General features: G+C 44.0%; 1 protein-coding gene across 1 annotated transcript in view; it reads left to right on the top strand.

Moving 5' to 3' along the window:
• The window catches only part of LOC148039041 (uncharacterized), a 183147-nt gene that overhangs the window by 159717 nt on the left and 3882 nt on the right, over positions 1–19548 (top strand). The gene's annotated exons all lie outside the window — the stretch shown is intronic.

Genomic DNA, 19548 nt, shown 5'->3' with positions numbered 1-19548 from the left:
ATTTTCCACTTCCACCCATACCGGGCATTCTCGTTGAAGCAGACGCTGGAAGTCGCCCATAGGGCGCCATGGTACCACATGGACCAAGCGGCGATCAAAGAATAATGGCAACTTGGACAGGAGCTCAGCTCGATGTATTTCCGATTTCAACAGCACCTCATAAAAGCCGCGAGGGCCAAGGAAGATCTCCTCAACACCCTCCCCTTGCAATAAATGGTGCAACCATTGGCGAATATGTGAAAGCACTGGGATCTTGCCAGTGAAGAAAAGTATAACGGCACGGTCATAAAACACCGAGAAGGACCGCAAAACTGATTTCGGGTCCACCGTGGCTTCCAGCACATCATCAGTTCCCGCGTCAGAAAAAGTTTCATTATTATGCTGGACATAATCGCCAAGCAGAGTATTGGCAAAGTCCAGCAAATGCTCCCAGTCAATCTCCTGCGAATCCACAGGATTAGAGGCAACCTGCGCATAGGAACGTTCCTGAGGACCCATTGGCTCGTCAGAAGTATGCTTGGAGTGTTTGCCCGCAGGCGGCAGTTTAGAACCCGGACGCATCTCCTCCGTGCACGGCACCATATCCTCCGGCTCCTCTGTATCGGAATCAGGGCCAAGGGCTGCCACCGTCCGGTCTAGAAAATCCATATCCAGGCCAGCCATACTGCTGTCTTCTTTCTGAAAAAGTCGTCAGGCGGCAGTCGTCAGATGGGTCTCCAGGAGGCGCGCAGGTCTAGGCGATCCTCTCTCTCTCACTCTTGGCTTCCTTAGCTAGGGTGCGTTGAAGACTGCCCGGACAGCAGGTCTGTTCCTGCCTAGGGCAGAGCTCTGTCTCTCTCTCTCTCTCTTTTTTTTTCGCAAAAGGTAATTGTATTAATTACGAAAAAAAATACAAGATTACTTGATTACAAGATACATGACGACAATGCTAGTCATCATGTGACGAGGTGCTAAGTACTACAAGTTACAATTTCATGGCAAGGATGCGGAGGAAATTGCCATATGCCAAGGACGGAAGTCCTCCGTAGAGAGCAAATCAGAACGATGGAGAAGAGCTAACTGCCAATACAAGAGGCCCTTAAGCCTCACAATATGTCGCTGAACATTATGGGCTGAGTCAAACAGAAAAGCATTCCGAATGGTCCAGTTATGCCAACAGCCCCAGTATCGAAGAAAGTGATACATGAGCTTCATATGTGGCTGTGCGGGAGAAGGGTATTTGGGCTGGCCCAAAACCCAATCAAAGGGGCGCAGTGTGATACCAACCACCCCTCGCCAAACGGCCGACAAAAATAACCAGACCTTCTTAGCGACGGGGCAGGAAATAAATCGGTGACGAGCGGTTTCCATAGTAGTGGTGCAAAAGAAACAGGTGCCATTGGAGATTCGTCGCTTGGAAAGAGCCGAAGCAAGCGGAAGACCCCCAATTATCACTCTCCAAAGAAAGACTTTATATTTAAAGGGTGTCTTGTTGACCCAGCCCTCCATCACAGTGACCCTCCACCAGGAGCGGGATTTACGCAATCCCCATAAAGCATTCGCTTTAGTAACTAGCCATTGATTATCTTTAATCAGGAGATGATACACTTGATTAGCAGAAGCTTTGCTCAAAGGCAGCCGGCCTTGTAGGTCCCAATCCTGCCAGGGATGATCCAAAGCAAGAGCAGGAAAGGGTTGTCTGTTCTGGAGCACCGTCACGAGCTGTTCCCATAAAGGCCTATATCCACGAGGGATCCGGAAAATCCTCCTAGCAGTTTGAAACGAGATAAGCACATTGCGACTGGCAAGGGTGGCATCCGCAACTGAAGACAAGCCCAACCGTGCCATCCGGTTGAATTGTGGTCTAAGCTCATGTTTACCTTCCCACGAAAGTAGACGCGAGACTGCCAGTAATTCCAATTGAAAAGAGTTAGTAGCCAGGCGATCCTCCGTTGGGTGCCACTGAGCCTTTCGAAGGACGTGTTGCCAGGAACACACCAAATGAGTAAGCAGCGATGAAGAAGAACTGGAAAACCGCGAATCCGCATTAAGAACGTGCCACCAAGAACTCCGGAGTCGGGTATTGCCATGCCGAAGCCCATGACCCTCAAGGAAAGAACGGGCGATAGCGACCCACGGATGATGATCATCCGAGCACATGGCGCGGAAAAGGGACCAACGGAGTGCTTGCATGTGAGTTTGGGCATCTAAAATAGCTCCGCCACCCATGCTTTTGGGGGTGCACGCATGCGACCACGAGATCCAGGAAATACCTGCATTCAATGAGTCCTTCTTCCAGAGCATGAAGCGAATAGACTGAGTGAGAGCATTCAGAGTCGTAGGAGTCCAGGGCAACAATGGCAAGAAATATGTGATCATTGGCAACATAATTATCTGGGCTACTTTGAGGCGAACATGAAAAGGCCAGGCCTGAGACTTCCAGTACATAAACTTGGCCATCATCTTCTGAGAAATCCACTGCAGGAACTGCTTTGGGGGAACATCAACCCCCAATGGGTATCCAAGATGCCTGAGAATGGAACCTCGAGGAACAACCAGACCTTGCCAGTCCAAGGACTGCAAATCCGACTCCGTGCAGCTTAGAATGGCTGATTTGAGCGGATTGATACGAAGGCCTGACGCCTGGCCAAAGAGACCCCAAACATCCAATGCTTTTCGAAGGTTATCCTTGTCCGCACGCAAAATCATAAAAGTATCATCCGCCAGGGATTGGCTAATGAAATGTTGCCCTGTAGGAAGCGACAGTCCGGCCAACTGGGAAGAGGCGGCCATATGTGATAACATGGAAAGAACTGGATGTGCCGCAAGGGCAAAGAATAAAGGGCTCAAAGGGCACCCCTGTCTGACAGAACGGGCAAGGACAAATGGCTCAGTAACACCTCCGTTCAGCATGACTCGCGAAGACGCCGCAGCACTAATGGTGTAAATCAGACGAGACATCCGAGCACCAAAGCCCATAGCGGACATAAGGTCAGCAACAAAAGACCAGTCCAGATAGTCAAAAGCCTTTTCCAGGTCCAGTTGAATCAACACCACCTCCTGATTATAATGCCGGGCATAATCAATGGCCAATTGGGCATTGAAAACATTGTGTAGAATATTTCGGCCCTTAATGAAACCGTACTGGAGAGGGTGCACAAGGGCAGGGAGATGCTTATGGAGCCGATTCGCCATTACTTTGGAAAAGATTTTGTACATGGAACCCATCAAAGAAATGGGGCGCCAGTGTGTCAACTTAGATGGCGAAGGAACTTTTGGAAGCAGTTTAATAAGCCCTTGTTTCCATGAGGGCGGCATGATCCCCGTTTCCCACACCTGCTGAAACAGAGTCTGCAATGGTTTCGCCAGTTGAGTAGCGAAAGCTTCAAAGAACTCATTGGTGAGACCATCCCAACCCGGACTTTTATCTTTGGGCAAGTGTAACAAGACATCCATAACCTCTGCTTCACCAATATCTGACTCCAGAGTAGCTTGCATGTCCTGCGGTAACTGATTGCAAACCAGGTCATAAAAGACCGAACGGGCCTGAGTAATTGGGGCTGAAGGAGGAGAAGCGGAACCGAGAAGGTCACGGAAATAATTCCTGCACATATGCACAATAGTCTGTGGATCCAAGATAAGGTGGCCTTGTGCATCCTCGAGTCTGGTCAAATTTTCTCGAGCAGGAGAGGCATGAGAGCTCGAAAGAACTTATGGGTCTGAAATGCACTATCTTGCAAAGTCTCTGTTAGATGTTGCAATTTGGCCTACTGATACGATTTTAACTGGAATTCTTTAATAAGATCGGCCACCCGCAGGGCCAGTGCAAGCAGAAATGCATCATCCGGAGTGTCCATCAGCAGGGAGCGAACCAAAAGCAGCAGGTCCTCCGCTGCTTGTCGACGGCGCCGACAAAGAGAGGCATGATAGATCCCATATTGCCGAGCAACCCGCTGCACATTAGAGAGCAATCGGTCAAATGAGGCAGTGCCCTGAGAGGAAAAGTCCAAGGAGAATTGTATGCTTTAAGTAGGAGGAGTTGAAACGCAAAGGGAGTCTCTCCAGAAATTGCTTGAAGGGGGCAATGGGTTGTGCAAGCAACTCGAACTGCAGAGGAAAATGGTCCGACAAGACATATTGCTGCAACACTTTTATTTCGAGCATCTCAGGCAGAAAATCATCATTCTGCATGATATATATGCGGTCCAACCGCGACCATGTTGTGGCATACTGGGCCGAATGGAAAGTAAAGCCTGGAGAAGACAGGTGTAGCCAGGACCAAAGATCTTGCTTAAGAACAGCAAGAGCCAAGTCGTGCCACATACGACTTTCCGGCGCATCCATGAACGAGTGCTCCGATGTAGACTGGCAAGAATCAACACACATATTGAAATCCCCCATGAAGAAGCCGCGTCTGCCAAGTGACAAGGAAGTCTGCAAAGTCTGCCAAAGCTCCCGGCGAGATAACGAATCATTCGGAGCATAGAGGCCAAGTAACCATAGGATTTTCCCTTCGAATAAGATTTCGACCACCAAAAAGCGGCCACGAACATCATTTTTAATAAGAACGGGCTGATATTTGGCATGTATAATCATGAGCACACCCGAATAATGCATGGCCTGTGTTCCTGCATAGAACAAACGAAAGCCATGGCAATCCACAACTTTACCGGCGTCGCTGTGACTCTTGTGCTCAACAGCACACAGGACATCCCACTGATTCTCATACAAGGCAGTCCACATGGCATGTTGCTTGTGGCGAGAACAAATTCCTCGCACATTCCACGTGGCTATTTTCATGTGTATACAAAACACAATCAGGTACGAGGCACAGCTTGCCTCGATTTGACTTTGTTGGCGAGAATGTCCAGGACTCCCTCATCCAAGGAATCTGCCAACACTGCAAAAGAGTTCTGAGGACCAGATTTGGAAGTTGAGGGCATATCGGCTTGCTTGGGGTTGGAACGTGGGTAACGACGGTCCCACGGAGTAATGACGTTGCCTCTGGTATCAAAAGCCAGCTGTGCAGGTGGACCCTTGAGACGATCCAAATACATTTTCCTGGCGGGTTGATGGCGGGGAGCTGAAGAAACCATAGCAAGAGCAGAGCGCTCTGACGACATCATTTCCTTCGTGCGCATATATGTTCGCATGGAATCTTGTGAGGTAGAAGGCCCAGTACTCTCCATGCCAGCACCAATCCTGTTGCCTTTTTTGGTGCGTACTTCAACCCAATCAGTAGCACGGGAATCCAGACCCGAGACCTGTTGTTTACCTTTGGCCAGAACTTGGGGCGGGTGGGTAGGATCCAGCGACGGAGCATCACACACCATATCTTCCATGGGCGGGGCAACATGACCCGCATCTGAAACGTGTTGTTGCTCTGGGCATTCAGCCATAAAGTGCCCCAACTGTCCACAGGAAAAGCAATGGCCTGCAAAATTGCCCCATTTCAAACGAAAGTGTAATGGATGCATACCAGAGCAATTGAGGCGTAACCACGCCGGCCGTTTCCTTGCAGTATCCCATAACATGCACAAGCGGTTGCGATTCACAGCCCTGAGACTGGGAGGGACCAGAACCGTGCCCACAGCTGCCATAGCATCCTTCAATAGCGGCCAATAAACAGCCGGACAATTTTCCACTTCTACCCACACAGGGCATTCACGTTGCAGGAGGCGCTGGAAATCTGCCATCAGGCGCCATGGAACCACATGAACCAACCGACGATCAAAAAACAAAGGCAGTTTAGACAGAAGAGCAGCACGGTGCGTCTCTGTTTTCAAGAGGACCTCAAAAAAACCCCGGGATCCAACAAAAATCTCTTCAACACATTCCCCTTGTAGCAGACTCTGCAGCCATTGGCGAATACGGGAAAGCAGCGGGATGCGACCGGTGAAGAAGAGTATCACCGCGCGATCATAAAATACCGAAAAGGAGCGTAGGACAGTTTTTGGCTCGACGGTAGCTTCCAGAACATCGTCTGGAGCAGAGGCAGAGAAGGCTTCCTGGTTGTGTTGAACATATTCACCAAGCAGAGTGTTGGCAAATTCCAACAGATGCTCCCAGTCCACCTCCTGAGAGTCCACCGGATCCGAAGCAACCTGCGCATAGGAACGATCCGGAGTAACGCCTATCTCTTCCGGGGTGTGCTTGGTACGTTTGCCCGCAGGCTGGATGTCAGGACCCGGGGGCAATTCTTCAGTGCACGGAACCATATCCTCGGGTTCCTCAGCATCAGAGTCCGGGCCAAGTGCTGCCACCGTTTGGTCTAGGAAATCCAGATCCAAACCAGCCATCGTGTATGACGAACTGATCGCACAGGACTGACCGACACTCTCACTCTCTCTCTCTCTCTTTCTGTGTACAGAGCAGAGGGCACGCGAACCCGGACGCTGCCTCTCTGACGAAGGTCAGGTTTAGGGTTTCACAGGAGCTGGGAAACAGGGCGTCTGGACAACTCCGGGAGCAGGCGCGACAGTCAGCAACAGGCGTCGATGCAGCCCTCGACGATGGTGGACAGACGTGACTTGTAAAGGGGCTGGAATCTGGCAAGGCGCACCTCTGCAGGATGTGCGGGCGGAGCTGGGGCAGGGGGGGGCACTCGAGCGAGGTGTTTTCGGCGGGGCCTGCAGGCGAGGGCGATGGCGAACAGGTCGTCGTCGTCCAGCAGCGGGCTCTCCTCTCGTCTCTTCTCTTCTCTTCTCTCTCTCTCTCTCTCTCTCTCTCTTTGTCTCTCTCTCTCTCTCTCAGGCAGCAGACACAGTACGGATGCCAGACGGGGCAACAGCTGGGGTGTACTAGTTAGCAGGATAGCTGGCGAAGCCTGTTGAAGAGGCCGGGCGTGCAGCACGTGATCAGCGAAGAAGAGACTGCCTGACGAAGACGAGAGCCAGACGTCAACGGTGTTGCAGCGAAGAAGAGAACCAGCACGTGATCAGCGAAGAAGAGAACCAGACGTCAACGGTGTTGCAGCGAACAGGTGGTCAAGCGACGGGGATGCAGTGAACAGGCGAAGAGGGTGCAGCGAACAGGCGACGGCGCAGGTCCATAAGTCAACGGGGAGGGGGGCGCAAACGGTCCTCTCTCTCTCTCTCTGTCTCTCTCTCTCTCTGGCGTCGACGGGGTCAACAGAAAGGGTCAGGTCGCCATCGCTCGATCATCCATCGCGCTTCTCTCTCTCTCTCTCTCTCTCTCTCTTCTCTCTCCAATAGATCTCTCTCTCTCTCTCTCTCTCTCTCTCTCTCTCTCTCTCTCTCTCTTATATATACACACACAAAAGTATAAAGAGCTTTCTTGTCCATCCACCCTATACTTTGCATTCTTGTATGATGTATGATGGATTATATATTATGTATACACTTCCACATGTTTACTTGTAGCGCATGGTACATGGGATTTTGTCTTGTTATCCTCATGTATTCATTCTATTAGCTCAAGTGACATTTCTATTTTAGCTCTAAATATGTGTTTAATCATATGTAGTCCAAAATAACCAAGTTTACTATACCTTATAAAATCTTAAGGTATCAATTAGTACAGTGTTTTATTGTATTGTACCGTACTGTACCTTTTGTACTGACAACCTTGGTTTGTACATTGTGTGTTTTCTCTATGCAACCCCTAGCATATCCTCACATGGTATCAAAGCTAGTGCCCTTTTAAAGAGTATCCTATGGCTAGGAGAGCTTGGTTTTGCGTGACATACACGAGGGACACATATTTGATTCACAATGGCTCAAACAACTCCATCTTCAGATCCTCTAATTGTTTTTGTCACAAGGTGGAATTCTATTGCTTTGCTTAACATTTGATCAGAAGTTAATCAAATGTGCTAATGTGACTTGCACATGTGAAGTGCAAGTTAATTATTTCACACAGTGTGGGATCTAAAACCTTGAAATATAAGTTGATGCCAAAAAGGAAAAGTTGTAATAAGTTATGCTTGGCAATTACTAGATGGTATTTGGTATCAAATTTTGGCCTAGACGAATTTATTGGCGACTAATGTCAAAGGTAAAATTAGAGACTAAGCATTTATTGGCTAATTCATACCAATCCAAGGCTCAATAATTGCAAAAGGATACTTAACGAATTGACCTAGCCAATTTAATTATTGGCTACTGGAAAATTTTTTTTTTGGCTCTAGAATATTTAATATTTTGAAATGTAATTTAATGAGTTGAAAAATATTGAAAAATGGGATTAGAAGGTTGCCACTTGGCAAAACTTCCCCATGTAAGTAGGAAACATATTTTTGGAGGCTAGTGCAAGTCTATTTCAACCATTGTGAGAGAGGAGGCTGTTAGAGAGCAAGGAGATGTTGATGTGATTTGTAGCCACCAGGGACCAGCCCTATAGTAGGTGACAGCAGTTTGGAGCCCTTTAGGTGACAGGGGCCCAAGGTCTTTCTGCTATAGGCGACAGCATATAGGACGGGGCAACATCCTTTCTAATGGTCCTAAGGAGTAGATGACAACTTTCATGGTTGTTTGAATAGGGCAACGATAGTTTTTCAGCATTTCTTGCATTGAAGCTTTGTTATTTCTCTCTACAACATTCTCTCTCATCCTACAACCATCTTTTAAGTTATTTCAGCAAAATCCAGCCACCATTGAGTTATCAAAGATGAAGATATTGGAAAATCTCTAATTTAAATCTTAATTTACCAAAGAAACTAGGGTTTGACAGTCACCTTGGGATGGTGCTCGGAATTAATGGCCTAGGACTTGAATTTCAGCAGTTAAAATTGAAGAATTTCTAGAAGATTCAAGAGGCCAACCAGCCTATATAAAATTCGGGGCTTAATTTGTCTTTCAAGGAGTAGGGTGAAGGCCAATCCCCAAGCAAAGCAAGGGGAAAATTGGTTTTAAGACTTATTGGTTAATTTTGATAGCAAGAGGCACTTGGATTAGTGGAGGAGATTAGAGAATCTCAGTTATACTCCATCCAATTGCTATAAATGCTAAAGAGATACCGCAAGGGGTGTTAGTTTCGAGGCCAATAGGCTATTCATTGTCCAAGATTAAAGTAGTGAAGTGTGCATTTTCAGTTTATGTGAATTCTATGCTTGTTGTATTTGTTGTTAAATCATATTATTACTATGCTTTCGAAGAAATAAGGTTGGTTTCAAGGTTCCATCTGGGGGATCAAGTAGGGATGATGCTTCTCAATGTGAAAATTCACAAAGTGTTGGGGGAAATGCAATGCTTGATCTTGGACAAGGCATGTAGCATGGATATTAAGCTGATAATATTGGTTTAGACCAAAATGTGGGTCTTTTTAGGGCTTTGGAAGCTGATGGCCTTTAAGAGAAAGAGAATTTTGATGATTGATTTAGAGATCACCTGAGTACAATAATTGAAATGTTTGTGCAATTGGTAAATGATCCTTAATGCATGTGCTTTTTGAACCCCTTAAAGGAGAGTAGCAAAGGTAAGAAGAGGAAATCATCTTCAAGCGCTTTGGAATAGCAAGATGCACTAAAGGAAAAGCCAATATATTAGTATGATGTTTCAAATGTGGATAGTGAGCATGAACAAGTGATGCCAGTGGGGCGATTGATGCATATGCAAGGCTACCTTGGAAGTGCCAATCCAATGGATTTTGGACAATAGGGCATGCATGTAATGATGGGGCAGTTAGGGTACTTTGGTGGTGGCACTAGTTTGCATGCTATGGTGGGTTAGTGATCGCATACGAGAATGTATGGCACAAATCCTTATGGTATATAGCAACCAATGCATGGTGTGCAAGGTAATATGTTTAACCCTATGTATAGCAATGTTGACATGATGTTGGGGTACAAAGTGGTAGGTTTAGCAATGCATATATGTAGCCCGGTGTATTTGGGACTCATGGTATTAATGCTGGTTATGCAAATGCTCCATATAGTGTTGGTCATGAGGAAAATGTAGTTATTACTGCATGCATTGTATGGGAAAATTTATCTTGGTATGACTGGTAGTGTGCAAATTTCCATGTACATTAGAGTAGTCCGAAGTATGCAAACATGAATGTTTCCTAATGCATTTAGCGCTCCTATTATGCCATGTACACATGAGCAGCTAGTCAATTGGATGCAATGTTGCATATTAGTTATGTTGGAATTGTAGCAATGTGAAAGTATAAAGCATCGCAATGCTCAAGAGGGGAAAAAGGCCTAGAACTTGGTAGAGATTTTCGGGCAAGTAAAGTTAGAGGTAAAGTTTCGATGCGCTTCTTGGTGAAGCATCAGCATTGTGTCACCTATGAAAGAATGCAATTGGATGGAGGAGGGTGAGCTAGCACATTATCCTCACTGATGCACTTTACATTGATGTGTTTCATTTAGAGCTAGTTTTGGATTAAGCTCTTTCAAATTCAATAGAGTATAGAAGGTTGGGAGCATTGCCTGATACTCAAGGGGGAGGTTGCACCTTTACTCCTCTAATGATGGACAACTCGGTTTTATAGTGGATCTCGGATGTATTTGGTTTGCATCTAGGATATTGTATGCTCGAGGGGGAGGTTGTACCGCTACTCCTCTAGTGATGGATAACTTGGTTATGTAGTGAATCTTTGATTTATTTGTTTTGCTTCCAGGGTATTGTTTGTTGATAGTATTTCTACCATAGGAATCATTATTCAGTGTACTAGTCATTGTGAGTCAGTTTGCATATGGTATGGTTTGCACCTAGGCTTTAAAACTATACGTTTGCAAGGCATGTGTAGAATACATGGAATGTACATTTTGATGTGATGTACATTTGCAAGGCATCAGGGTGGTTTCATATGTTTATTACGATACATTTAGTATATGACTATGCATAGTATAGAATGCACACAATTTTTTAGAATAAAATATGTTGTATTGTACATTCATTAAAGAATATATGTAAAATTAGTCTTAAAATCAACCTGTACATATAAACTATGCAATGTAAGAATAGATCATGACAAGCACAAAGTTTCCATGAATTTGAGTTTAGATAACAATTGCAAGGCCACATAAGAGTTTAAATTTGAGTGAGGTAAGTTGTAATATGTTCAGTTGAGTGAGAGAAAAAGATACAAAATGGCATTTGCGATGGCACATGCTATCACTCAATACCACCTTCTCTCGAGTCTTTGCCATACTCGATGACACATAGCTGCTTTTATTGGAGAGGGGAGGGTATTTTATGATTTTCTCGGCCATAGATTAAGGGATTTGGGAACATGGGCTGCATTTGACCACCACCTTGTCAAATGGATGACGAGCCTTGTTGCACTACGTGTCATTGCCTTTCCATAAAACTGGCAAGCCCAACAGTAGCAATTTGACTTGCTCATGGTCTTCTCAAGTTTTGTTATGTAGAGACGAAAAGCTTCATGAAGAGGCTTAGGCATTGTGGAAAAGAATGAGAAGAAAGGAGGAGAGGGAGAGGAGGAGGAATTTGGAAAAGGGAGAGGGAGAGGGAGAGGATGTAATATATATGAATGAAACTTGAAAGTGAGAGAGAGGGAGAGGGAGAGGGATAAGGATAGGAGAGGAAGGGAATATGAGGGAAAGGGATAGGGAGAGGGAGAGGAAGAGGAAGAGAGATAGGGATAGGGATAGGGATAGGGAGAGGGATAGGAGGAATGTGGAAGAGAAGATGAGGGAGAGGGAGAGGGAGAGGGAGAGAGGGAGTAGGGTGATTGAGAAAGATGGAGGCTTGAAGAAGATTGAAGATGTAGGGTGGTTTGTGTGGTGAGATACGGGGAGGGGGCTACCCTTTTGTAAGGGATGAGGTGAGGAGAAGAGAAGAGGGAGAAGTGTGAAAGAAAAATTTCAAAGTGCCCCCAAAAAGGGGGAAAAAAAGTGTCACAGACAAAATTTCAAATGGTCAAAATCTCAACAATCACTTTTTTATTGAACAATTTGATCACATGCTATGTGAATAGTACCATACGGTATGAAGATATAGTACAGTATTGTTATATTAATGATTAATGAATGTAACTTATGGACTTACTGGGAAACAACACGAGAGATGATCGTCTTGGGGCCTTGGGTGCCTGTACGGGGTCTAGGGGGCTTAGTAAGTAAGTGAGTTATAAATTAGCATAACTTGTTAGAAATTGACGGTTGGCAGGAGAAGACATGTTTGAGTCTTCCGGCATCTTTTGAAGCGTGGCTGGGTGGTGAATCGAGAGCTCTCATGCTTTCCGACAAGGGGCGACGGCAAAAATACAGTCCCGCAACATTGGTATTAGAGCCAGTCACGACTTGGAGATGGGTGTTGTTGCTAAGGGCCACTCGCGACCTAGAGATGGGCGGCAACGATCTCGTCCACTCGCGACCTGGAGACGGACGCCGCTGCTAAGGGCCATATCCAAGCTCGGTCTCGCATCTCAGTACACGTGGCCGGTGACATCTGCCAACCTGTAAATTCCCCCCTCTTGGGGTTACAGGCGTCACAATACATCCAGGCGGGATATTCTCACTGCGGTTGAGACCCCACATCGTGGGAGCCTAACACCCACTCGGTCCGGAGCAGTTGACTAATGTAGGCGCTTGCGATCTCGCAACCGGAAAGAAGACGAATTTTCAACCGGCTTGCTCGTGGAAGCTTTTTTATAGCCTTGGACACCGCATTGAATTTCAGGAATTTCCAACGTGCTGAAAACTGGAATCAGGTGGATGCAATACATGAAAGTGTCCCACTTTGGCTTGCAAATTTCTTATATTTTCTTTTCAATTCCAGTGTATAGATGGAGGGGAAAGAGGGAGAGGGGGCAACGGAAGGCTCTACTTCCGGGGACCACCCTATGGTGGATCCCCATGAAATTGAAATGCAAGAAGAACACTGGGAAGAATTTTTTGCTATACGAGAGCAATTTGATGATTTAACTGCTCGTGTACAAGCACAAGGGGTTTAAATGGAGTTGCTAACTCAAGCACTCACCGAAATAAAATCCCAATTAGCCTTATTGTTAGAAAGGGTTGAAAGGGAAAAAGGTAAAGCAGGGGCCTTAGATATTCCATCTTCATCGAAAGATGTAGGTGTGACTATGCGAGACCCAAGGAAATTCCACTAAAAGTTGAGGGATAGCCTAGTGTTAAAAGACACGAAACCCCCTCAGTTTCATGGGGAGGAAAAAGATAGAAACAAAGACACTATCTTTAACTTCCTCCGAAAATGGGAGGATTTGTACAAATTAAAGAATACTCCACCACATCTCCAAGCGCTGGAGGCGAGTTTAACCTTGGGGCCAAAGGCACATAAATGGTGGAGAACTTTAAAGGAGGCAAATAAAATACCTGAAACTTGGGCTCAATCTGAATCGGTATTTTTGAAAGAATTCCTTCATGAAAATGAAATGGGAAGAAATTGGGAAGATTGGGATTTTGTTAGACAAAAGGGAAGACCTTTGTTGACATATCTCGAGGAGTATCGTGAGATAATCCTCAAATTGGAAGGAATAGATGAATTTCAAAAGACCAGGATTTATAAGGGGACTAAAGACCTGTAAAAAGGAAGTGAAAAGGAGTTCACCTAAGACGCTTGAAGAGGCAATTAAATTTGCATTAATTAATGAAGATAATACGCGTCCAAGTGCACTCACTAGTCCCACCGACATAGAGTCCAAGACTAAGGAATTTGAGGCCTCAAAATTTGCACGCAAATCCAAAAGGAAAATGCCATTTCTTAAGTGTAAGAAACACCCCTTTGAAAAGAGACAATATGTACGGCCGAAGCTAAGTCAAGATGACTTTGATAAGGCCAAAAAAGAAAGGTTGTGTTTCAATTGCCTATCCCCTAACCATGCTGCTTGGAATTGCCCTTAAAGAAAAAAGGGGGAAGATAATGGAAAGGATAAGGACAAGGGCAAAGGAAAAGAGAAACAAATCCATGTAGTGCAAACCTTGGAATTAAAGGGGCATGAAAGGTATAAATATTTAGAGGTCTTGCACAAAAATGTACAACACAGGTGCTGTATGTCAACTTCCATGTGGCAACCTACCTTCGGGCCATATGATTTACTTAGAGTGCATGGATCGATAAGTGGGAAGAAGGTCAGAGTCATGATTGATGACTCTGCCACCCACAATTTCATAAGTTATGCACTTGCCAAAAAGTTGAAACTACCCCAACAAAAGAGTGAGCATCAATATATTGTTATTATGATGCGAGGTTAGGATAACAAAATATGGGATACAATGGTATCCAATTTGGAAATCGAGATCCAAAGATATAAAGATAAGCTTGATTTCCAAATTATGAATATGGAAAGGGCCGATATCTCTCTAGGGAGGGAGTGGCTATGGGGATTGGAACCATCCTTAAAGTTTAGTTATCATCATAATACATTGGAATTTGAAAGGGATGGTAAGAATTTTGTGATTCAAGGTGAACATGAAGTATCTGATAACCCTTTGATGTGTTTCCTTGAAATAGTGTTATGGTCCCTCCCTGTACTACAGGACACTTTTACTTCTTGTAATATAAAGCAGCAATTTTCTTATGCTTGTGAGTTGAATGTAAATAATGAATTAAGTGGTTTGTTAGATGAATTTAAAGATGTGTTTCCATCTGACTTACCTAGTGGCCTTCCACCACCAGATAGGGGTGATGTAAATCACCCAATTGACATAGATAGGGATATATGCCGTGTTTCTAAACCACCTTATAGGCTAAGTGAAACACAACACTAAGAAGTCGAAAGACAAGTCAAGGATTACCTTGATAAGGGGTTTATACAACCATTATCTTATTAAGTGCTCTATAATCAACACAAAGTCGCATAGATCCATGGTTTTTTTCACCAATAAAATTGGCAGAATAAATTTCCTATGCCCAGAATGGAAGATCTTTTTGATGAATTACAAGGAGAAAAATTCTTCACAAAGATTAACTTAAGATCAGGCTATCACTAAGTAAGAATTAAGGCCCAGGATGTTCCTAAGACTGCATTTCGTACTAGATACGGGCATTATGATTTTTTGGTGATGCCTTTTGGCCTCACAAATGCAGCTACATTTATGAAGCTGATGAATAGTGTGTTACAGCCCTATCTAGGACGCTTTGTAGTAGTCTTCTTGGATGATATCTTGATCTTTTAGTAAATCAAGAGAAGAACATTTGGAACACTTATTGTTAGTATTTCAATTGTTAAGAACCCATTCGCTTTATGCGAAGAAAACTAAATGTGAATTCTTCGCACAAGAGGTCAAATATTTGGGGCATATTATCTCGAAAGAGGGAATCAAGATGGATTTTGAAATAGTAAGGGCAATTATTGTGTCTACTAGCGAAACGCCCAGTCCCGTTCCTGCCCATTCCAACCCGTTCCGGGCTGTTCCAACAGCCGTTCCCTGGAATCAGACTGCATTGTCCCCAAATTTGTGGCATTTTAGATCAGGGATTGCCCCAAATTTGAGGCTTTTTTAGTAAGGATTTGGGGCATGGCATTGGCTGCAATGTTCCCAAATTTGGGGCATTTCCAATGTGTTGACTGATATATATATATATATATATATATATATATTGCAAATAAAGTGTGGCTAATTATATTACTTCAGAAAAATCTTAAATATACTATATACCATATAGTATGTCACTAACGTTAACCCTTACTAACTTACTAACCTTACTTAATCAACTAACTCCTTCTAATTCACCTTACTAACACACCTACTAATTTTGACTAACACCACTAAATCCGATCCTCGGAGGTGAATGCCAATGTCAAGGTGTGTTTCCTTGAAATGTGTGAGGGCGGAACGAGAGCGAGACATTACAAACTATGCCCTTATGGTTTCGATAATGGTTATGATTCATGCATGTGGATTGTAATTGGTTTAAGTGATTGGAATTTCACATGGAGAAGGTATGAGCATGGTTAAGTAATAGGTGCACATCATGTGACTACAACGCCAACATGTATTTTCAACAGTGGCAATGGATCGTTTGGCACATTGCAGTGCGATTGAGGATAATTGCAAGGATTTCAAGGGTATGGTCTGTCATGAGGACGTGAAATTTCATTGCCTTGCTTTGCATTTGATTAAAAGTTAATCAAATGTGCTAATGTGACTTGTACATGTGAGGTAGAAACTAGTTATTTCAGAGCATAGTTGTTAGGTTCAAAAGGTACGATACCATATGGTATGATAAAATATGTTACTAAATCGCACCTTAAGATTTTTTATAAGGTATGGTACGAAATTAGTATGAAAGTACAAAATCATATCGGGTATTTTGGACTAAAGATGATAGAATAGGTATGTAAAGTCTAAAGAGCAATGCTATTAGATTATACAAGATGATTACTTGAGGGTAGCATGCCAAAACCTCTATGGTATATGCCACATTCGCAATATGCACTACATTATATAAGTTACATGGACATAGATGGGATCGGATACATCATACATAAATTATCATAGAAATAAGAGAAGTGTCGGCTTGAGATATATACGTGTGAGTGTGTGTGTGTGTGTGTGTGTGTGTGTGTGTACATAAGGCAAATGTGGCCTATGAGACAAAATCCAAAGTACATCCATCTCTAATGTCATCTCATCAATAAGGTGAAGATAACATTAAAATAAGTAATGGCCTATGGAATAATGCTAAGAAATAACTTTATGGTGGGACCATGCTAGAGTAAAACCATGTCTAGTGTTGTCCCATCAGTAGACAAAAAAAGAAACCCAAATGTGACGGAACTATGTATAGAAAAATGTAGTGGGGATCATAGCTTGTAGTTGATGTCAAGGTATGCACATGATCTCAGCATTGATGCGATTCCTAACCGCTCTACTAATATGCTTAGTAGTGAGTCTTTGGTGTTCCTGATAATGGCTCTGATCGCGGACTGTGGTGCAGTCTCTTTGACATGGTCCTAGTAGACGGGGTCTTCGTGCTTGACGGAGTGAAATTATTCTATCCAATGTGATTCCCACAGCATGGAATGGGAGGTGTCTAGTAGGGTGGTTCAGTCTCCGCAAGGTTAGTAGTGTCAATATGGTCGGATCTGTGAAAAAAATCAGTCACTGCTCACTGTGTGGGTCCCTTTGGGTGAGTTGGTGTCGTATATCGTTGTAGTGATGTGTGGCGCCTCTAGAGCTCCAAGAGGAAAAGACCTAGGCAACTTTGGTCCTCGTACTCCATGATACGACGAAGAAGTCCAAAACCATCATAGAAGACGCAGTGGTACTGTTCTCGTATGTCATAGTATACTGTACATATGTGTATGTAATGCTCTTCTGTCTTAGAATCTCAGCTACAAAGTTAACAAGTCCTATTCTTTGTAGGAGTATATGTCTATCTCCCTGTCTCTATCTATAGCCTATGAGGGGAGGTACAAATCTGTCCGATAGCAGCCCATATGCTGTGGGAGAGATGGGTGCCCATGTATATTGGCTGAATAGTGAATCCATCATTAGAAGGACATAAGAAGTGACTCCGGTAGAACTCCATCCTCGATCGTATAGAGTGGTGAGTGGATCCATGTCCTCATTGTGTCAATCCTCAAGATATTAGCTCTGATCACTTGGTTTAGCTCTGATTGACTGAGAGGAAATGTAGGGTAGTCAAGGCTGTAGTTGAAAGGTGGAAGGCCGTCAATATCCAAACCATGTGGGCTCATCTAGATAGTCATCTGTGAAAACCAACAGTTCTTCTCGCTCTCTGTTGCTAGTTGTCTACATGAAGTTATGCCAATTTGGAGTATCTATGATGTGGGAGATCCCATAATCTATACCAAAAGGTAACTGCCTTGAAGAGTGTCTCCGTGACTATAGATGCTGCATCGAGCTCTTCTTTGACAACGGAATGTGGGGTAATCATACGTGCTATTATCATGATCAATGGCCTTTCCATGCTATCCCAACTATCATTATAATGTCTCTCGGTTCCAGTTTGATCAATGAGTAGTTTAAGACGCTTGTGATACAAGCTATAACCCCATACCTTTGCTCCATATAGTAGTGTGGGCGTGACTAGGGAGTCAAACAACCATAGTTTTGTGTGAGGTTGCTAGAAGTGTATGTGAGCACATTGACTCTCAAGTGTCCCTAGTGCTTTATAGCCTCGTAGCAGATGTGCCTTTGATGCCCCTATCAACCTAAATCATGGGTCAATGAAGGTGACTTCGAGATAAACATATTCCCTCACATGCTCCACTATGTTTTCTCCAAATGTGAATTGGTAATTGGATCTAGTCACCCATGTTGCTAAAGTATTGAAGACCATGGTTTTGGTCTTTCCAAGGTTTATTGTGAGATCTTTGTCTCTACAAAAGACATGCAAAGCATGTAGGTGGCGTTGCAATCCCTTTGGTGAATCCGAAATAAGAACAATGTCATCTGTATACAATAATATCGATATCAACACCCTTGCTAGGTTGGCTTCGGCTCCTCCACCTTGGTCTATGTAATCCGACACTTCATCTATAGCCCTCGCATACAACTCTATTGAACATATGTGCTAGTATGGGTGCTAGTATGTCGCAAGCATGTGAGAAATGTTATGCCACTAGCCCATCCTCATCCTATGCCCTCCCATTTTGTAATCTATAAATTGCATCCGTGACCATTTTCTAGGTGAAGAAAAACCTCAGAAATAATGACATAGGAATATCAAACTACACTCCATAACATTCATAATGGAAAATCATCCATCTCGTGTGGCATAGGTTGAGTTTGCAAGAGAAAAATAGCATATTACAATGAATATTTCCTGTAATCTTCTTGCATGTATCCTAATCCATAAGTATTGTGCATCATCATCTCTCTTCATTACTTGCACTATCCTTTGTGGTCTTCCTGGTATAGTATGGCCACACCTCTAGAACCCCTAGTGCTTCCTGGTTTTCTAGTTGCTAGACGAAATGCACTTTCCCACATGTACCCCTGCACGTTTGGCAGTCGGCTACCTTTACATTGGTGTGTTTTTGTGTACATGGCTACGTCGTGTGACAGATAGGAACTCATACCTAGCATTATTTCTGGCTACATATGGACAGCTAGATGTAGCAAGGCTATTGATTTTTTGGACATATCTGGTGCAGATTCACTCTAGGATTTGGACAAAGATTTTGCATACTCCGTGGGAGACGAGAGAATATAGGGCAGTTTGGAGACTATGAGGAAGAGGAGAGATGCTTTTCTTAGGGCATGGGATTTTGGCACCTTTTTCCTCTTCTAGACCCATATGGTCTGGGATTATAGACCTCCTGATTGGCTATTCCTCTTCGAGATCCACATGGTCTGGCATTATAGATCTCTTGACTAGCTATTGACTCAAGCTTTCTAATAGACTTTCCCTTGTTATATAAATTTTGATATGGAAGTCCCTTACATGGCTGCTTTGTACTTGGTTTTTTGCCTTGGGACAGTTTGTTCCGGGGGATGTTAATAGAATTTTTACTCTTCTTTGGTAAAATTAGTTCAATACAATTAATCCTTATCCTATCCAACATGGGTGTATGTGAAATGATTATCAATTTGCTTTCTGCAGATTTACTTTAAGTGTAGCGGTTCTACAAACCAATATGCGGGGTGGCATTGACACTGTAGAGCACCAAAGTTTGTCTACTTTGCCATGTTAAATGGCTTCT

This window comes from Lygodium microphyllum, chromosome 3, assembly GCF_053477565.2.
Source record: "Lygodium microphyllum isolate KBCC chromosome 3, Lygodium_microphyllum_v1.1.10, whole genome shotgun sequence".
Taxonomy (NCBI): domain Eukaryota; kingdom Viridiplantae; phylum Streptophyta; class Polypodiopsida; order Schizaeales; family Lygodiaceae; genus Lygodium; species Lygodium microphyllum.
The sequence above is the reverse complement of the archived record's forward strand: the minus strand, read 5'-3'. Positions and strand labels throughout refer to the sequence as shown.